The 21242-nt window shown below is 43.2% G+C and overlaps 1 protein-coding gene across 1 annotated transcript in view; it reads left to right on the plus strand.

The window, feature by feature from the left end:
• Positions 1–21242, plus strand: part of MYO10 (myosin X) — a 212925-nt gene that overhangs the window by 11383 nt on the left and 180300 nt on the right. The gene's annotated exons all lie outside the window — the stretch shown is intronic.

Raw genomic sequence — 21242 nt, forward strand, 5'->3', positions numbered from 1 at the left:
ATGGCCACAGATTAAATTGGATCTCACCAGTGCTTTTACACTCTTCCTCATTTATATGGATTCCTGATTGCTTTCCATCTTTTTGGGTGATGGGGAGCACACATTTCTTAGTGTTGAAGTTGTATTCTATTTAGTATCCAAACTCTAAGTCATTGTTTATCATCCAAGTCACGCGTTAAATTGTTTGGTCTGGTCCTCCTGTACCATCTGCCCCAAGGATTTTGTTGGTCCCCCTTCTGGTGTTCCACCTCTCACACCCTAAGTTCCCTTTCAGATCCGCTCCCTACAGCGTTAGAGCAGTATATATTATACTGTACTGAGTAATGAAACCGACACTTGTTCCCTAGAAGGACATATTCTCTTAAGGTTGAGAACATGTTGAGCTAAGTCATATCTCCTGCCCGTTCCCCCATATTTATTTCATACAGTTTTATTCTAGGATGCTTGGTTCTTTTTTTTTTTAACAATAGGCTAAGTTGCCAAATTAGTATATTCGTACATCGCGGTCCTGTGTACCTGTCACTCAGCTTCCTCGGTGGTGACATATAACTAGTATAATATCAAAACTAGGAAATTGACATTGGTACAGTCTACACACCTCATTTAGATTTCACCTGTTTTTATTTATTTATTTTTTAAATTCTCACCCGAGGACATTTTTTGCATTTATCTTCAGATAGAGCAGGAGGGAGAGAGGGGGGAAGAGAGAGAGAGAAACATCAATGTGAGAGAGACACATCAACTGGTTGCCACCACACAACCCCAACCGGGGCCGGGGCCAAACCACAACCAAGGTACGTGCCCTTAGCGGAAACGGAACCCAGGACTCTCTGGTCCACGAGCTGACACTCTAACTGCTGAGCCAGGGCTCAGCAGTTTTTAGACACACTTTAGTGTTCTCATATGTACAGGTCCGAGTAACCTCCAGCATGGTCCTAATACAGAACTCTTCAGGCTTCGTACAACCCCATGAGAAATACTCCCTCCCTCCCCTAGTCCCTTGTCTCTACTGATCTGTTCTAAGTTTGTCATTTGTGTTACTTAAATGAATGAAAGACAGTATGTAAACCTTTGGAGATGGGGTTATCACTCAGTGCCTTAGAGACCCACCCACGTTGTTGTGTGCGTGGATACTTTGTTCCATTGCTAAGTAGAGAGTGCTCCATTGTTCTGATCCTCATTTAATACCAGTTGCTAATACCCGTTATCATTCTGAGGCTAACAGTCATTTGCATAATAAAGTACTCTTTTTGTCCCATGGTTGTTAATAGCTCAGATTCTCCTTATTTTACTCCTTGTAGTAAATTTAAATGCTGTTGTCAAAGTATTTTTAAATTTATGACTCTAGGTCTCAAGTTGTTTGAGGTACATTCGCTCAGACCTGGTGCATTTGAATTTATGCTCATCACGGTACCAACTAGCAGATTCCTACTCCTGGTCTCTTTCCCTGAAACAGAAACTTCATGAAATAAAATGACTTTTGCATGGTGAATGCTTTGATGTCACAACCCTAACATGGCACAGTCCCACATGGACTAGCCAAGTGAGCAAATGGATGTTGGATTTTGCTAGAGCCAAGATTTCTTGGCATGCTGAACAAAATGCAACAAGATATTCCCGCCCTGGCCAGTGTGGCAGGGTTGGAGTGTCATCCTGTACACCAAAAGGTGGCAGGTTTGATTTGGTTAAGGCACAAAATCCAGGTGGCAGGTTCGGGAAATCCCCAGTTGGGGTATGTGCGGGAGGCACCCAATTGATGTTTCTTTCTCATATCCATGCCCCCCCCCTTCCTCTCTCTCAAATCAATTAAAAACAAAAACAAAAACAAAAACAAAAAAAAACGCTCTCTTTCATCCATCAGTATCTCAGCAGGACTGAATGGAAAGGGGATTTCTTCGATGTAAGCCACGAGTTCTAAGGCCATTGAAGGTGCTCGGACTTGAGTCAGGAATGTGGTGGGGACAGCAGTGAGGGGATCATCAGGTGAGAGATGTGGCATGAGATAGCCTCCACTCCCTTGATCAGCCGGGGGCTGAGCCATCCCATTACCCCAGTCCTAGGACGCTGAACTACCCTCACACGTGTAGCCAATTTCTGTGCCAATCTACTGGGCTCTGTCTGACACCACCCCGATCGCTGATCTTGCTACCTTTCTCCTTTTATAATTAAATCGAGTCAGTCCATCTCATATCTGGTCGTCTTCTTTTCCTGCTGCCTTCTATTTTTCCCAGCATGCTTGTCTTTTCCTGAGAACCCAGCATTCTCATGATGTGCCCAAAGGAGAACAGCTTCAGGTTGTCACTTTTGACTCCTGCAGTGTTTCAGGCTTACTTTGATTGAGGGACCCACTGTTGGTCTTTCTGGCAGTCCAGGGTGTCTGCAGAGCTCTCCTCCAACCCCATATTTCAGAGGGATCAATCTTTTTCCTATGAGTCGTCTTCACTGGCCAGTTTTCACATCCATATATAGTAATTGAGAATGTGAAGCTGTGGGTGATCTTAGCCTTGGTCTGTAATGCCACATCTTGGTTCTTGGTGATCTTTCCTACTTCTGCCATTGCTGTCCTCCTGAGTCTCTCTCTTTTTTGTTTGTTTTTTTTATCCTCACCGGAGGACATTTTTGCATTAATCTTCTGACAGAACAGGAGGGAGGGGGGGAAGAGAGAGAGAGAGAGAAACATTTATGCGAGAGAGACACACTGACTGGTTGCCACCCACACGACCTCAACCTGGGCTTGGGACTAACTGCAACTGAGGTTCTTGCCCTTAGTGGGAACCAAACCTGGGACTCTCCGGTCCATGGGCCAACACTCTAACCACTAAGCAAAAGCAGCCTGGACGAGTCTCTCTTTCTTGGACACCAAATATCCTACCAAGGCTATGTTGCCTGTAGATTTTTTTCCAACATCTGGTAGATACGTTATTTTGCTGTCAGAAGTAGAGTCTTCAGCAGGTAGTGTTTCTGAACTACTTACAGATTTTTAAGAAGATAAGAGTTAACAGCCTCCTCACACTTGTACATGTTTTTGCCTTCTATAGGGTGCGGTCATCAGAAGACTGCATTGTGAATTATAGGTACTGCATATCCAAAAGATTTTCATTCTCTAGGTGTTCTCTCAAAAATAGGTGCCAAGTTCAACTTCAAGAATATGAAGTCAGGTGTAGATGGTAAATTCTGACATTAACTTTTTCAGACCTTGAGAACCACTGGAATTCTTGGATGTTTCTCTTGGTAACACTTTTTTTTCCCAGTGGTAACAGTTCTCTTCTTGCCTTTGTATAGATTTCATAGGTGAGGTTACTGTATTTTAGCTCCTAAAACTGTGTTCGCTTAAGGTTCTCTATGCAAAGGCCAGTGTGTCTTCTCTAAAAATATTTCGAAGATGGAATCTCTTCTTTTTTCAAGTCAACAGCAGCAGAAGAAAACATCTGATAAAACAAACTCTTGGTTTTGAAATGAGCAGTGGATTCTACCATACAGTATTTTGGAGAAAAAGCAAGTCAAGGGCTGTTTTGCCTACATTCGAAGGGCAATTTCTACATCAGTCTTTTCACCATAGTTGTTTTCCAGTATTTTTTTAACCTTACCCAAGGACATTTTTCCACTCTGTTCAGATAGAGTGGGAGGGAGGGAGAGAGAGAGAGAGAGAGAGAGAGAGAAAGAAACATCAACTCGAAAGAGACACATCGAATGGCTGCCTCCTACAGGACTCCAACCAAGGCCGGGGATAAATTTTGCAACCGAGGTACATGCCCATGACCAGAATCGAACCCAAGACTCATCGGTCCTCCGGCTGATGTTCTAACTGCTGAGCCAGACCAGCTGGAGCTCCAGTATTTTATATAATAAAAATAAATGAAAACATGAGTCATCAGTTCTAAGAGTAAAAATGGGGACCAAAAATCATTCTAGCTTGGCTTCCTGATGCCCTGCTCTTTCTTCTGCGGGTTGTGTGCAGTGCTGAGAAAGTGCACTTCTGCAGTGGACAGTCTCTTTGAAAGAGTTGAGAGGTCTTAACAGGGCTGTCCCTCTGTCTCTCTCTTTTTTTTTATTCCTTACCTGAGGATATTTTTCTATTTATCTTCAGATAGAGTGGGAGGGAGGGTGGGAGGGAGAGACAGAGAGAGACAGAGAGACAGACATGAGAGGAACAATCGGCTGGTTGTCTCCCACAAGACCCCGACCAGGGCTGGGGACGAACTCAACCAGGTACATGCATTTAACCAGAATCGAACCTGCAACTCACTGGTCTACGGGCAGACGCTTTAAACACTGAACCAAACCGGCCAGGGCAGTGTCCCTCTATCTTTATTTGCCTGTTTATTTCTGCAATGTCAAGTAGATTCCTATAACCCTGAGGCACAGATGGGGTCAGAAATATAACTTAGGTTGTGTCCTTTGAGTCTCTTAAAATCCCCGCATGCCCATAAACCTCCACCTGATCCCTAAATGGGAATCTTTAGAGTTGGCGTGCACATGTGAGACAAGGAAACGGGATATCCTTGGAAATAAAAGGCCCCAGGAGGGTTTTCTTTCTCATTGTTATAAAATGTTTGATGAAATGGAAGAGCTATTCCCTTAAGGAAAGCAGAATTTTGGAAGCTAATTTGTTTATTTATTTTATTTATTTATTTTTATAAAGGGTATACCCTGTCTTTACCTTACCCACCTTAGGACAAAATTACCTTGTAAAGAAAAAATATTTATCCTAGCAGTGTTCCCTAACTCAAGTCAGTGGTTTATTTGTCCAAGAAGGAAATACGATGTATAATTAGGATTTCATGGGGGACTTTGGTAACAGTTTGAATAATCTGGGTCTTGTGGCTTAGCCAGTGTGCTGTCTCTTCAGACTCCACATCTGCATTTTCTGGTGTAAATTTATTGATCACTTACCACAGGCTGGGTTCGTGTTAAATTCTTCACGTGAATTAATTTATTGAATCTCCCTAAGAGTCTTATGCGGTTGGTACCATTCTCCTCTCCATTTTACATACAGGAATACACCGTCTCAGCAGTTAAGTAATTTTCCCAAGTTCGCGCAGCTGGGTAGTGGTAGAGCCAGGATTTGGACCTCAGCTGGAACTTGAGCTTGTGTGGAGGGCAGTAGGTCCTGTAGAAGGAGGTGCCGGCTGCGTCTGTGCGGAGATCTTTGGGAAGGTGTGTGCCTCACAGAGAGCAGGCCGAAGTCATGTGCTGCATGCTGGGGAAGAAGTACCCATCTTTGCCAGTGACTGGAACAAGGAATAGAGATTTTCCTGTAATCCACAAAGGGAAAACAGTCCTCCTGATTGTTAGTGTGATGGCAGCAAGTGACCATTCATCCTGAGTGAGAGCACAGTAGGCGTTCTGTTTGGGAAGAAGATTCAAGACTAGTTTCAGTGACATTTTTATAGGTTTTTGGGAGCATCTCTACTGAAGGCGAAGGTCACACCAAATGTCCTAAGTCATCTGTCGTGGCTTTTGTCTGTTTCTGACAAACCCCAGATTCCCATGAAGTGATGCCGTGAGAGGCATGTTTGCTTTGGAATCTGTGGGCTGGTGCGTGACTCTCGTTTGTCTGCCTTGTAGATGGCAGTGGCCCTGTCATTATACATTGGGCTGTTCACATCTTCCTCGGCAGAGACAGCTGAAAGTGCTGTTTCGTTCATGTTCAGGTTTACATTCTCTTTCATAGAGGCTTTTTTTTTTTTCCCAGAGCACTTTTAGGTTCACAGCAAGTAATAAAATTTTAAGGAACCATTTGAGAGATTGACCTTCCTTCAAGTGATGTGAGATTTTTATTTATCTATTTTGGTACGTGCCCCTATGGGAACCGAACCCGGGACTCTCTGGTCCGCAGGCCAACGCTCCAACCGCTAAGCCAGACTGGCCAGGGCGATGTGAGATTTTTAAAAGATAATTAATGGTTTACATTTAAGTCGATTTTGCAAAGCTGTAATTCTGTTAAGATAGTGATATGGTAGCTGCTAAAGTTTTTCATTCCTAGTGAAGACAGATTTTGCAGTTTACAAAGGAGGCTGGCATGGTTATATCAGTAGGTGTGTTCTTTGTCATAAAGTGTGCAGTCTGGATGTTGGTAAGGGCTGGGCAGGTCTTTAGGAATTGGATTAGAATTATGTTTTATATAGAATAGTGGTTCTCAGCTTGGGGCAATTTTGCCTCCCTGGGGATATTTAGCGATGTCTGGAGACATTTTTGGTTGTTACCACCAATGCGGGAGGTTGTGAGTAGAAACCAGGGATGCTGCTAAACATCCTAAAATGCATAGGAGAGCTCCCACAACACAGATTGATTTAATCCAGATGCCAACAGTGCTGACATCATTCCTACAGTGTGTACTGTAGAGGCACATGTGCACGTGTGTGTGCAGATGATGCATTCATCTGATTTTGATTTTTATATATTTTCTTATCCTCACCTGAGGACATTTTTGCATTTATTTTTAGATAGAGCGGGAGGGAGAGAGGGAGGAAGAGGGAGAGAGAGACACACATCGATGTGAGAGAGACACATCAATGATTGCCACCTGCATGACCCCAACGGAGCCAGGGATGAAATGCAATGGAGGTACGTGCCCTTAGCGGGATCTAAACCCAGAACTCTATGGTCCACGGGCCGACACTCTAACCGCTGAGCCAAACTGGCCAAGGCACATTCATCTGATTTTTAAAAATTACTTTTAATATCTGAATTATATTTATAGTTTAATTATACTATATATCTAGATCTATAGTAATAGCTTAGTTATATTTATTCTGAAATTGATTTTTGTAGTATTAATGAAAAATAAATAAAATGTATTTTATTAGATATAAAAATGTATATTTATATAGTGGGATATAAAGTTATTTTTTTCCAGGCTTCCTTAACTAGGAGTTTGCACTTATCCTAAAACAGCAAGAGGATAGACAGTTGGACGAGTTGCATCACACAACACCAGGAAACTGATATGTATCCAACCCGGAAGAAAGCTAGAAGCGACCAGCATCTGAGATCTGCATTCTGTTCTCTGGACCTTCCCTGTCATTTGATTATTTTAGTTAATTACCAAGCACTCAGGTTACTGACTCTGATCAAGCTTCTTGGAACCAGAGATAAATGAAACTTGACCAACACAACTCCACACTTCTCTTTTCCACTTCTCTCAGTTTTGATGAGTAAGTGTGTGATTTTTCTTTCTGGTTAATTTTCACCTAGCATGTTATTTTCTTGCAAGCCACAGGGATGAATCACTGGAAGCTTGATAAAGGCAGTTGAATCAGCAAGCAGACCTCTCATTAGCTGAAAATAATTGGAAGAATACTTACAAGGTCACACCCTTATTCTTCCCAAACCTTCAGGCAGGAGGGAAATTAAGTTGGGTTTGTTTTAAAGTTTCTGGGTTTCTGGATTTAATCTGTGGTTTAGGAATAAGGTTTTTGTTTGTTTGTTTGTTTTAATTTCAGCTTTATTGAGATATAATTGACATATAAAATTGTAAGATGTTTAAAGTGTACATCATGGTAGGATTGGGTTCTTTCCATGTTTCTCCTTACCCATTTCCCCCAACCCCTTCTAGCAGGGAGACAGAAAAAAAAATCAATCTGATGTTCTTTTGACTTTATTGCTTTTTAATGTGTAAGATGCTGTAAATGAGACTTCTTTCTGGATGATCTGTTGTGTCATGTATGCTTTGTTTATTGAGTGGGAATCATTTTAAATAGACTCTGCAGGACTCCAAATGGGATATTTAATTTGATAGAATAAGTGTCTGTGCCACTATCTGTTAACAAAGAATTAATTTAAGTGGATAATTTGTTGGGCACTAGTTGACCCTGATGTGGAATTAAGGTCTCTGGAGATGGTTCATAATGGAAATCTGGGCTTGATAGATTGGTAATGAGTCTTCAGTGATGACATTGTCACCAAGGTTTAGACTTCTTGTGACCATTCAGCTTATAAGGGACTGGCACCAAGTACTTATTCACCAGGTCAGTTAATTCAGATTAATAAGAAACTCGAGTATGGTGTGAATGATTTCTTAGCTTTAGATCACCGCTTGTTAAAGACCACTGTTGATGGATTCAACACGATTCAGTTGTGCCAAGGGACTTGTGAAGGACCTGGCATGTGTGAGACTAAGGCTATGACATCTGGGTTCCAGTGTGATCCCCCTGAAGGCTTGGGAAGAACAGTAAGGGTGTGACCTTGTAAGTATTGTTCCAATTATTTTCAGAGGGGCATCTGAGGACACTGAGGAAGTACAGTTGATTAACCGATGAACCTGAAGCATTCCTAAGGTTTACTCAGATACTATAAACCTCTAAAACTGACAATAATAGGGTACATTTATGATACACTTACCGGGTAGCATTTACTGTGCCAAGCCCTTTATACGCATCTTGTCCTGTGCATGTTAGGAACTATTGTTAATCTAATATAGAGTTGATCAGTTGTGGTTTAGAGAGACTAACTAGTAAAGTCACACAGCTGGTAGATGGGATTCCAAGTTTTTGTGACTTTAGAGCCTGTGTTCATATTTTTCTTCCGTGTTGATATCTCAAGAGCTTATCACCGTTCCCCTGGCCAGGTGCATTTCCAGTCTGGAAGATTGTGGATTTATCAGATGTTTGGGCTTTTCTTAGTGCTGTATAATCCCACACTGGGCAACGATCATGTTTCAAGGTTATTTTCATGGCTTGTGTACCCAGTTTGAGGGTGTGTTTTGTCTAGGACTTCCTCAAATATAGGACATATCTGGGGCTAGAAACTCAATATCGCAAGTGAGAAAAACAAAAATAGTGGCTTTAGCAAAAATAACAGGTCTGCAGAATTAATAATGACATACACGAGCCACACAGGCTTCCTCGGATGTCACCGGTCCCAAGATGCTATGGGACATAGTGATTTGTTCTTTTGCTGGCTGCTCTCTGATAGTGTAGACTAACTGATGATGGATATCAGCATTAGGTTATTTTATAAATGGGCCCTGTGGGCTTCAAAGGGTGTTCCAGCACAAGCTCATGAAGGTCCTTGGGAAGGTGTCACAGCAGGATCACATAGAATGGCTGTGTGGCCAGCAGGTGGGCTCAGCAGAGCAGACTTCAGCAGTGAGTTCTCTGGTTGCTCTAATAGTAAAGTCTTTATCATTTTTTGGGATCTGACAGATGTAGCTCTGTCTTTTCAGACCTTCCTTACTGCTCAAGTCCATGTTGCCAGGTGCCTGCTTCCTTTGAGGAGCTCAGGCTAGCTGGGTGTTGTATATTGTTTCTTGCCTTACTGAAATGACACAAAACATTCAGCGTTGAGGTACAGAGAGTATCCCACATTATGGAGGTTCTGCCTTCTGCTGCTGCCTCTTCGGCAGCATCCTCATACCCACCCCTTCCCCATGCACCCCAAGTAAGTATAGGCTTGGCTTTGCCTGTTGTATTTGGAGCTCTGGGTTTTTTTTTTTGTTGTTGTTGTTTTCCTGGCCTTATTTCTTAACTTTAATACACACAGATGTATTGTGGTTCTAACTGGTCACTTTTGTTCTGACTCCAGATCTGGTGGTCCCTTGGCCACACCCACCCCACCCACTTCCCTGATTAGGCCACTGCCCAGGGTTGATCATTCTTCTGTGTAGACCACCCCTCCTGGCCGCCCCACCAGTCTCTGACTTGTCCTGGGGTCTCAGTGGTGACAGTTCTAATATACCTTTTTTAGCAGGAGTCTCCACCTTGCAGATGCAATTGCTCCAAAGACAGGCCTATGAAGGAGGAGATTCTCCCTGGGCAGAATTTGAATCATTCATTCCTGACTTTCAGATGGCCAGGCAAGGAGAAGCAGAACATACTAGTTGGAAATGTTCACCAGCAGTTATGGCACAAAGGCTAGATTTCCTGACAGAGTTGTCCTGTATCCCGCTTCCTGCTGGATTTCCAATCAGAGAAGAGTTGATTATATTACTCAGGTTTGGATTTTTGGATTTTTAAGAGTAATTGGCGGGTTTTAAGAGAATAGTGATAGCTGTTTGTACCTTTTTTATTTGGTGAGTTTTTAGCACCTTTCAAATTTGAATATGAAAGTAGTTTGCTTTATAACTAGGGAAAAGCAACAATTTTTGATATTTGTGTTAGGCTGTTAATCACGAAAGAATGGAAGCACTGTGAGACATGTAAGCTCCTTTTTGGTGAACGTGACGAACACTAAAGGGGAGATATAATCAGTTATTTTTTTGAGGAATAAACAGAATTTCCTTGCGTTCTGGCATTCAGTTGGCAGCCAGCCAGGAAGCATGCCTTTAGTTCAGGAATTATCCCAAACCAAACTAATGAAAAAAGTCTGACTTGCTGGAGGCTGAAATTCAATATTGAGGTGGTGACATGGTGTGTGTGTGTGCATGTGTGTGTGTGTGCCTGCCCACTTGTGCATGTTAGTGGTGGGGCAGGGTGGTGGGTGAATGATGTTGGAAGCCTTAACCCCTGGCAGCTATAAATAGAATACTTACTCACTTGACTGGCTAAAATTCATGCTTTAAAAAAGGGCTTTATGCTGCCATTTGGTCAGAATTAAGATTTGATTCAATATATTATGTCCAAGACTGCCTTAAAAACATACTCATTTTCCTTTTGATTTGAGCCAAGTTTAATTAAGAGCATTGCTTGACAAGCCCATTAAAAAATAGAAACACTTCCCTTCAAAAGCTTACTCTGAATGGAAGCACTATGTACAAAATAACACATTTTTTAAACCCTACATTGAGACCCAGACTCGATGACGTAGTATGTACAAGGGTTGCAGATACTGGCCCATAGGGGCCAGCAGGTAAGAAGAATGAGTGAAATGAGCCAGTCTGTGGGCTATAGGGCCTGGTGTGGACTGTGGTTGGCTAGAGCTCACAGATCTGGGAGAATTAAAGCCCAGTGTTGCCAGGCCTTCTAGTTTTTAAAGAGAGGCCAGATATGTAGATGTCTTTGAATTGTTTCAGTTTGTAAAACTTTGACAAGTAATGCAGAACACATGTTTAAAATAGACTTTTAAAAAATATTTATTGATTTTTAGAGAGAGAGAGATTGATTTGTTATTCCACTTATTTATGCGTTCATTGGTTGATTTTTGTATGTGCCCTGACTGAGGATTGAACCCTCAACCTTGGTATATGGGAACAATGCTCCAACCAACTGAGCTACCCCACCAGGGCCAGAACATTTTGGTCTGTATTGAGTGGGCCAAACAAAACTTGACTGTGGCTTGTACCCTTAAAGAGTGAAGAAGTGATCCTTCTTAACTTTGGAGCAAAGAAAGGGAATGAGATGGCTTTGGGTTAGTCTTGTTTTTTGTTTTTTTTCCCTTTAGGTTAGTTTTTTTTCTCCCCTTAGTTTTAGCTTGCTTCCAAACAAATATTTACTTTGAAACTGTTTTTGAGAGGTTAAATTTCTGTACTTTTGGAATGGATCCTCATGTTATTCGGTATTTTTGGCCCATTTCCTTACATTTTACTTAATTCTCCCAGGTCTGTGAGCTCTAGTCAAACACAGTCCACACCAAGCCCTATCGCCCATAGGCTTGGGGAAGAAGCTGAATAATTTTGTCTTTTGAAAGAGGAAAAAGATTAAAAGTTTACTCTGCTTGTTTTGCAGAGTTGTGAGGTTTGGAAAGTTGGATGCCACCCTAAGCTTCTGTCCCGTCCGTCTGTGTCATTTAACATTCATTCAGCACTGACTGAGGACCTCCCCCTGTAGAGTGCAGTTTAGAGGGGAAGGCTGTGGAGTGTACTGCCTGGGTTTGAACGTCGCCCTCCTGCTGCCCAGAGTATGACTTTGGGCAGACTAGTCACCTTTCAGTGCTTCTGTTTGTAAAATGGGTTTGATCATAACTGTCTTGTCTTAGCTTGAACTGCCACACCACAATGACACATCCTGGTGGCTTAGTCAACAGACGTTTCCTTTCCACAGTTCTGGAGGCTGAAAGTCCAAGACTAAGGTGCTGGCTGAATCAGTTTCTGGTGAGGGCTTTTTTCCTGGCTTGCAGAGAGCTGCCTTATGGCTGTGTCCTCAGCATGGGGGTAGGAGAGAGTACATGCGTGCATGAGTGCGGTCTCTGGTGTCTCTACTCACAAGGACCCTAATACTGTCGGGTCAGGGCTCCATCTTTATGGCCTAATTTAACCCCCAAGTAAAACCCCAAACCCATTTAAGAGTCATTCCCATTCACCCCACCCCCAGCAACCACCAATTTGCCTTCTGTCTCTTTGAATTTACCTATTCTGAATATTTCATATAATTGGAATCATAGTATGTGACTTTTTGTGTCTGACTTTTCATTTCACATGATTTTGAGTTTCATTCACTTGGTAGCATGTAGTATTTTATTCCTTTTTATGGCTGAATAATATTCCAGTGTTGGCTTTTAAAAAAAATAATGTGTAAAACACATTGTATAATAATGTCTATATTTTTAATACATCCCCTAAATATAATGTATATACAGTTGTCCCTTGTTTATCGCGGTTAACCCGTTCCAGACTCTAGCGGTTGCACCTGGTGTTGAAGGATTTCCTGGGGTGCTCGAATACATAGGCCTATACAGTCCATAAGTACAGTAATTTTCATTATAATTATAATACAGGGGTGTATAATTGACTCAGACAATCGAGCGCGCTGTATCATTTTCACCGTCTTGATCAACTTTTTAATGAATATATTTGAAAAAACCGCAATAGGGTGAAGCCGTGAAAGTCGAAGCGCGAAGTGGCGAGGGACGACTGTATTGAGTTCTCTAGCAAGAGGCCCACATTTAGAGAAACTGGAATGGGTGTATTTTTATTTGTGTTTCTGGTATGTAGTATCATAGTAGCTTTAACACAGGTCCCATCTTGTACCTTAATTTTCAGTTTGTTTAATAAACCTTTTTTTTTTTTATCCTCACCTGAGGACATTTTTGCATTTTATCTTCAGATAGAGTAGGGTTGGAGAGAGAGAAACATTGATGTGAGAGAGATACATCCACATGACCCCAGCCAGGGCTGGGGACAAACTGCAAACGAGGTATGTGTCCTTACTGGGAACTGAACCTGGGACTCTCTGGTCTGCTGGCCCATGCTCCAACCGCTGAGACAAACCAGCCAGGGCTTAATAAACTTATTTTAAATGATTTATTCATACCCCACTCTCCCCTACCTAAATTTAGAGATAGATTAAATTGTTCTGTATCTTCTGTCTTTTCTTTATTTAATAAATCACTGTAAATGAAAATGCTGTCACCAGTGATCTGTCATCAGAAGATCGAGTGATCAGTGGCAGCTTCTTTGGTCCTCTTTGTAGCATTTGATACTTTCTCCTTGTGTTCCCCCAGCCCGTGTTATGCTTCCTGTGAGCATACCACTCTTCTTCTGTTTCCTGTGTTGGCTTATTCTCTGTCATTTGAGAGGCAGTATAATAATGATGTGCCCTAGAATGACTTCTGTTTTTAATCCTGGCTCCACTATTTAATAAAGTTACAAAGAGGCAAGCAAAGAACAGAAAAGGAGAAAGTGAACTTTTTCAAGTGGTTATTAAAAATCACAATGGTCTGGTTCCCTGAATGTACATAGTTTCCTCTTCTCCATATAGCGAAGAGATGCAGAGAAGGGGTAAATGGGCAGGATCTATGGCATTCTGACACCTCTTGGATGCAGGGGATGGGATTATTTAGACTATCAGCTTTCTACCTAGTGATGGTGGAAGCCTTCAGATGGGTATAGAGGAGGAGAAAGTTTGAAGAGATGATAGGGTGGTTTCGGCCATGCTGGCTTCTGACATCTGGTCCTTGGTAGTTCATGATTTAAAGTGGCCTCCGTGATCACACCCTGTCCTGGCCGCCACTGCTCTCAGTCATCACATTGAGTTTACTTCCCTCGAGAGTTTGGATAAATTCAGGTCAGAGCTGCAACTATCATAGAATAGCAATTCACTGAAGACTGATCTGTCCATTCAGAGGTGTGTAGTCTGAATGTACAGTGATGAGAAACTGTTATTTTATGATCTTTTCATTAAAAAGCTTGATTGAAATCTAAAACACATACATGAAACTACCTCTAGGTGGGATGTCAGTGGGCCTGAAATAGCCTCTGGTCTAAAGAAAAGATGGCTCTCGGTGGTGGTCATTTTGCCCACCGCACTGGTGGACATTTGGCAATGTTTGCAGGTATTTTTGCTTATTGCATTTAGGGGTGGGGTCATCGAATGAGTAGAAGCCAGGGGTGCTGCTAAACGTCCTGCAGAGCATGGGAGAGCCTCCCACAACAAAGAATCCGGCCCCAAATGTCAGTGGTACTGATGTTGAGAAACCTGCTTTAGACCTCTCCTTAAGTAAAGGGTTTACATTCCTTCGGTCCTAGGCAGACCCGCTGGTTCCTCATTCCAGTCTGTAGCAGTGGGGCTGGGGAGCTGGGAGGGAGGACCAGTGCTTGTGATCACAGGGGATGCCTTGGTAGTGGCCCTGGAGCAGCTGTTCCATCAGGCGGTGGGTACCTTCAGGGCCTGCTAACGGATATGAGCTGCATGTGAGAGAGATACCGTTACCACTTTTGTGACAATGCCAAGCATAAGAAATCTCTGTTGCCTCTGACAGGAACTGCAGTTGAGGATGTGTGCACCCTGATCTGTGAGGACTGTTCTTCCCTTTTTTTGTGTTTGATTTACCATGGAAGATATGGAACAGGAAATTGGACTCAACAATTGCTGGGTTGTTCTCCCTCCTCAGATGCCACTTTGTTAACAGGCTGCTCACCCTGGACCCCCATACATTGTGCAGTGGGGGCCAGTGTGCAGGATGATGTGTGTGTGAAGGCTCTTGTCAGCCAGCTGGTATCTTTGAAATCAGGGGTTACATTTCTTAGTTCTCCCCCTAGCAGGGAGTTGATTCTTTAAAGCAAACAAAAGATCAATTGGTGTCATTGGGTTCCTGAGAGCAATGAAATATATTTGAAAGTGAGTTATATCCAAGGTAATACTGCCTTTTGCTTTGGCAGACCCTAGAGCAGAACTTTCTCACTTTGGGGCACTTGTCAATCAGTGGATCTCATTGCCCTGGCAGGGGAGGGGCTGTTCTTGCAGCCAGTGGAAGGCTGGGTGTCAGGGAGGTGGCTCTGGCAGCGGGACTCTGTCTGCATGGGCAGTACCAGTTTGAAAAGGAGGGTTTCAAGGTCAGTGAGGGCGACAACTGTTCTCAGCAGACAACAGTAACTTTGCAGAATGAGACCAGACAAATGTCTGAGGTTGAGTACACTGATTTCATTCTTGGAAGTGTTTCTTCAGAGTTTGGAAGACAAGTGTGTGTTGGTTTGCTTAAAGACCGCCATACCCATCTCTAGAAAAGGGGGTTTAGACCACTATCCACAGCAAGCATGATTCTTTGCCTCATGTTTTGGGGGTCAGATATGCAAGACTTGCCTAATAGAAGCTCCAGGCTCTTCTCATAGTTTGTGTTTTGATTTAGCCTGATAGTCAGCTCAGCGTTCTCTCTTTTGCAGATACTTAGCTCAAGAAGCACAGATCCGCCCTGGCTGGTTTGGCTCAGTGGTTAGAGCATTGGCCTGCGGTCCAGAGAGACCCAGGTTCGGTTCCTGCTAAGGGCGCGTATCTCAGTTGCAGTTTGTCCCTGGCCCTGGTTGGTCATGCGGCTGGCAGCCACTCTATGTGTCCCTTACAAGTCGATGTTTCTCTCTCTTCTTCTCTCTCCCTCCCACTCAAAAACATGGAAACATGTCCTCGGGTGAGGATGAAAAAAAAAAAAAAAGCAGAACAAATCCTCACTCTCATTTAAACACACAATTGGCCTTTGTATTTTTATGTGCACTTCCTGTGTATTTATCTCTCGGCATTTTATTACGGCTGTTTTCTGTATTTACCAGTTTCATCTCTGATTAGATTAAACTCTGAGAGCCACCGTCTTCTATCCATTTTCAGGCTATGGAGCAGTTCTCTCTACCAGACATTAACATCATTTTACTAATATTTATTTCCTTAATTGAATCCCTTCACTGCTCTGCTGATTAGAGTTTATTTGCAATTTGTAGGATGGGAAACTCTGTCTCAGGAAAGCTAAGTGACAGGAGAGGTGGAATTATGTAGAATGAGGAGGGGTAGACATGCCTGGCTGTAATTTTATGGTATATACATTTTACATTAATAAAGCTGTTTTTCTTTTTTAAAAAAAGTTTCACCTGGCCAGTGTGGCTCAGTGGCTAAGCATCGGCCCATGCACCAAGAGGTCGCCAGTTCAATTCCCAGTTCAAGGCCCGATCCCCAGTGGGGTGTGCAGGAGGTAGCCAGTCGATGTTCTCTCTCATTGATGTTTCTGTCTCTCTCCTCCTCCCTTCCTCTCTCTCTAAAATCAATGAAGAAAAAAAAAAAGTTTCACTACCTGTTAACTCTGGGATGTGGGGCAAGTTCTTTAACTGCTCTGTGCCTCATTTCTCACATCTGTTAAAGGGGGATATTATTAGTTGCTGGTGTTAGAATTAAACAATTCAGCTCATGTGAGTGTTTAGAACAGTGTCTGGCAGGTGGCCGATGTGTCTATTATTCTCCAGGGTCATGTTGCCAGTCGAGGCCTTGGAGTCTGGTCTGCTGGGTTCTGAAGCCCATGTCCTCGCCTTTGAATTTGTGTCTTTCTTGGCCCTGATACTGCCAACAAGGGCTAAGTCAATATTTGTAGAATGAATGAATGCATTTGGAATTTTGGGTGGTGGTGCTTCTCTAGGTGAAATGAATTTGCTAAAATGTTGAGAACCTACCTTGGGATTCATGAAAGAAATAGAATACCAGGTCAGAGTTCTGGAAAATCCTCTTGTATACCTCAGCCTGGGTTGAAAAAGCAAACAGCTTCTCAAATCAGTCATTTTAAATGAACTCCCACCCATGTGGAAAGTATGGCCTCATGTTGGTCTGGCTCTGGAGGCTGCCAGGGAGCTGGGGCATTCAGGGCTGGGCTGGTGGGGGAATTCCTGTGCCATTTCCGCAATCTAGAAACTGAGTCTGGCCAGCACTGGAGGTGACACGGCAGGGCTGGGGCAGTGAGCAGGGAGGCCAGTGTCTGGGTTCCAGGGTAAGCAGGGACTGACTGCTCCTTGCAGAGGCTCTAGAACAGGGTGGGTATTGGTAGGTAATCCAGGGTATGATGATATGTTTTAGGGTGTAGCTCTCACCTGTTTTATTGGCTTCCACAAATGTGAACCCCAGAAACTAATATCAGTTCTCACACCTATTTAATGCTACAGAGGTCAGCTTAAGGAAGGGAGTGGACACAAAACGTCAAGGTCATTGTTAATAGAGGGCTGGCGAAAGATAGATGCAAAGTATCCAGGCAAAGTGTCCAGATGGGTGGAGTTCATGCTGAAGTCCACCGTGTTCTTGGGTCTTTGTTATGAGGGTCCTTCTGTCTTTTCCAGCAGACGTGGTCCTGGCCCTCATCTAGGAGAGAGGGCTGGCATTACAGGAGTTACTTATTTATGGACCAGTTTCTCCGTCAGGGGACAAAGGTGCAGGAGCGGAGGTGCAGAGTTGGAGAGGCAGGCCTGGGCCTCCCGGGGGCAGTGATGCTGATGCCCAGGCTAAAAGGGTGCATGGGTATCCTTGGCAGAGCAGTGGGGAAAGGCTCAGCCTGGCTGAGACCTGAGAAAAGTCCAGATGAGGCTGGAGGGGGAGGCAGGGGCCAGAGTGTGCACAGTCCACAGGCCATGGGCGAGAGTTTGTCCAAGTGAAAAGGCTTTAAGTAGGGCAGGGGTGCGGGTCTGCAAGGATTACACTGGCTTCTTGGTGTCCCATAAATTGAGGCACAGGGCTGGGTATAGGGAGGAAGGTGGGGGCATCAGACATGGGAAAGTGTTGAGAACAGATGGTCTAGCTGGGCCCTTGTCCCTGGATGGCGCAGCCCCATGTTTTGAAAGCCAATTTGCCTCTCAGCTGCTCACCTCCCTGCTGGGTACTGGGGGAATTTGCAAGTTTTTCTGCAGTCTTCCTTCAGATCCCTGCTCTAGGCTCCAGGGTTATCACTGTCGTTCAAATACATTTCACTTTCTAACCTGTAGCACATGGAAACCCCAGTTAAAAACACATGGGGCGGGGAGAGGGATGAGATAAACCAGAGAACTTATATGCATGTATGTGTAACCAATGGACATAGACAGCAGTGCTGGGGGTGGGGTGGGATGGGGAAGGGATTGGGAGAAGGTGTCTGGGGTGGGGAGAGAGAAACATCTGTAACAAAAAGAAATTAGTAAAAATTGCAAAAAAAAGAATTAAAAAAACAACACACACACACACACACACACACACACACACACACACACACTTTCCTTAGAAGACGTTTTAGGTCCTAAAGACTCTTTCCTCTTTTACCACATTAAAAATATCTGGTCATAGTTGGGAAGAGAAGAGGGCACTTTTGGGGTGAAAGCACATGCTTTCTGCTGCTTGATTATAATTAATTGTCTAGTTTTATTTGTCTTAACTCTAAATCACCAATAACTCAGTTAATGAGCTGACATGTACAATAAAGTGTTCAAGAATTTATAAAACATTGCTGTTGAAATTGCTGCTAGTTTTGTATTACAGTAAACAGGTATGCTTTTCTTCCTACCTTTGGTAAAACATGTCATAGGGGAATTTATGTACTAAGTTCCCCAATGCGGGTTTTTTTTTTAATCCTCAACCGAGGATATTTTTTCATCTATCATCAGACAGAGAGAGAGAGAGAGAAGGAGAGAGAGAAACATCAATGAGCGAGAAACACATCGACTGGCTGCCTCCCACATGGCCTGACCCGGGCTGGGGATGAACCAGAACCAAGTTACATTTCCTTGACTAGAATCGAACCTGAGACTCATTGGTCCACGGGCGACGCTCTAACCACTGAGCCAGACCGGTCAGGACCCCAATGCTGTTTTAATCATCCCATATAGTGGGCATGTAGAATTTATATTCTCAGAGCAATTCTGATTTATCATATGTTTTTATTATTTCAGAGGCAGAGAAAAAGATGGTTGTTTGATCTTTCTAGGTGAATGTTGTACTAAGGTAGGGTAGGGTTGCACAGGAGAGATGATGAAGAATTCATTCATTTACTGGTTGTCACTGGGGAAGTTTATTCCCTAAAATGAGAAAAAGCAAACTAAAAGAAGACATTGTCTTTGCCCCCCACCTTAGCTCACAAAATGATGTCTCTGGACTCTGGTGGCTATAACTTCATGGCTGTTCTGAAGTGAGATGTGCAGTGAGTCTAAAATACCCACCAGGCAAATCATCAAACAACAAGTGCTGGCGAGGATGTGGAGAAAAGGGGACTCTAGTACACTGCTGGTGGGAATGCAGACTGGTGCAGTCACTATGGAAAACAATATGATGTTACCTCAAAAAATTAAAATTGAACTGCCATTTGACCCAGTGATCCCACTTCTAGTAATATACCCTAAGAAGCCTGAAAACACCAATCAGGAAGAATATATGTACCCCCATGTTTATAGCAGTACTATTTACAATAGCTAAGATCTGGAAACAGCCCAAGTGTCCATCAGTAGATGAATGGATAAAAAAGCTGTGGTACATATCCACAATGGAGTACTATGCAGCTGTAAGAAAGAAAGATCTCGCCCTGGCCAGTTTGGCTCAGCGGTTGAGCGTCGGCCTGCGGACCAGAGAGTCCCAGGTTTGGTTCCCGCTAGGGGCACATACCACAAAAAAAAAAAGAAAGATCTCTTATCCTTTGAGACCACGTGGAGGGACCTGGAAAGTATTATCCTAAGTGAAACAAGCCAAGCAGAAAAAGGCAAATACCACATGATCTCACGTATATATGGAATATAATGAATATAACAGTCTGAGGAATAGGGTAGACCCAGAAACATGGAAGTAGGGTATAGACTGATAACCCTCAGAAGAGGGGGTGGTGGGGTGGGAAGAGATAAACCACAGAACTTATATGCATGTATGCATAACCAATGGGCATGGACAACAAAGCCGGGGACAGGGCGGGGGAGGATGGAGAGGGGGGGTGCCAATGGGGTAAAAAAGGAGAAACATCTGTAATGAAATAAAATTAAAAAAAAAAAAAAATACCCACCAGACTTTGAGAATTAGTATGAAAAAAAAAGTCAAATTCTTATTAACACATTTTTATATTGATTACATACAAAAGTGATAATATTTTGCATCTCTAGGGTTAAATAACAGGTAGTATTAAAACTAAGGTTACCTATTTCTTTTTATTTCTTTTTTTAATGTGGTTACTAGAAAATTTAAAATCCCACCTGTGGCGTGCATGGATTCTGTGAACATTGGTCTGGAGATGCACTTAGCCAGGAGGCAAGAAGGGCCCAGAGGGAGCTGGGAACCATGGAGGAGGGAGTTCTGATGGTTTTATCTCCCGGAGTCTGTGAACCGCTGGTGATAATTCTTGCTGCCCTTACCCCAAGGAGAACCCATTGCTTCCTTCATTTCTCAGCTGCTCCAGGCCTCCCCTGCCTGCCAGCCGTGTTTCTTAGGAGAATTCTGCTTATCTGCCAGGCTATGATTGATGACAGCAAGAGGCACACAGGTCAGCTCTTTCTTAGAACAAAAAGAGTTCAAGGAGTTCTTAAGATTAGGAGGGTCTGTAGAGTTTTAGTGACACTCGTCAAGTGCTTGATAGCCTTTGGTGGGTTGCCGACGATCATTCTGAATTCTGTGTTAACTGCCGAGAACGTTTTGTCCTTGCTAGTTTTCAATGACCCATTTGCATTTAAACAAACTTCTTTGGGGGGCTTTTGCTCTTTTGTGTCAAGTGAGGGGTTTGGATCCTTTTGGGTCTGCCCTTCTAAATGATGCTAGATCTCATGGCCCGGGCAAGATGTCCCCAGGGAGAGTTGTCACCATAACCTGTAAATGGAGGCAGTGGAGAGGAAGGGTTATTTTCTGGATTTCCAGTGTCTGTTGACAAACCTCTGTGGCATTTGTTGGATGAACAAAGGAGTTTGGATTGTAGGACATAGAGGCCTTTTAGTTGGCCTGGTGTTAGCAGGAGAGAGCAGCGCACAGACTTTCTGTAAAGATTTACTGCCATTTGAAAAGCTGAGTTTGGGGCTTAAACACAGATGTACGTGGGTTTATCTTGGGAAGCTCTTTTCACACCCATGTATGTGTCTTGGAATAGGCTATTGTGGTATTCCATTGCAGTGTCTCCAGTGGTATTGCAAAGTCCCTAAATAATGCTAATTAAGGACATTTTCTTTAAAAGGGTAAAATTTTAAGTGATGTTTAGCA

The sequence above is a fragment of the Molossus molossus genome, unplaced genomic scaffold (assembly GCF_014108415.1).
Source record: "Molossus molossus isolate mMolMol1 unplaced genomic scaffold, mMolMol1.p scaffold_m16_p_3, whole genome shotgun sequence".
Classification (NCBI taxonomy): Eukaryota; Metazoa; Chordata; class Mammalia; order Chiroptera; family Molossidae; genus Molossus; species Molossus molossus.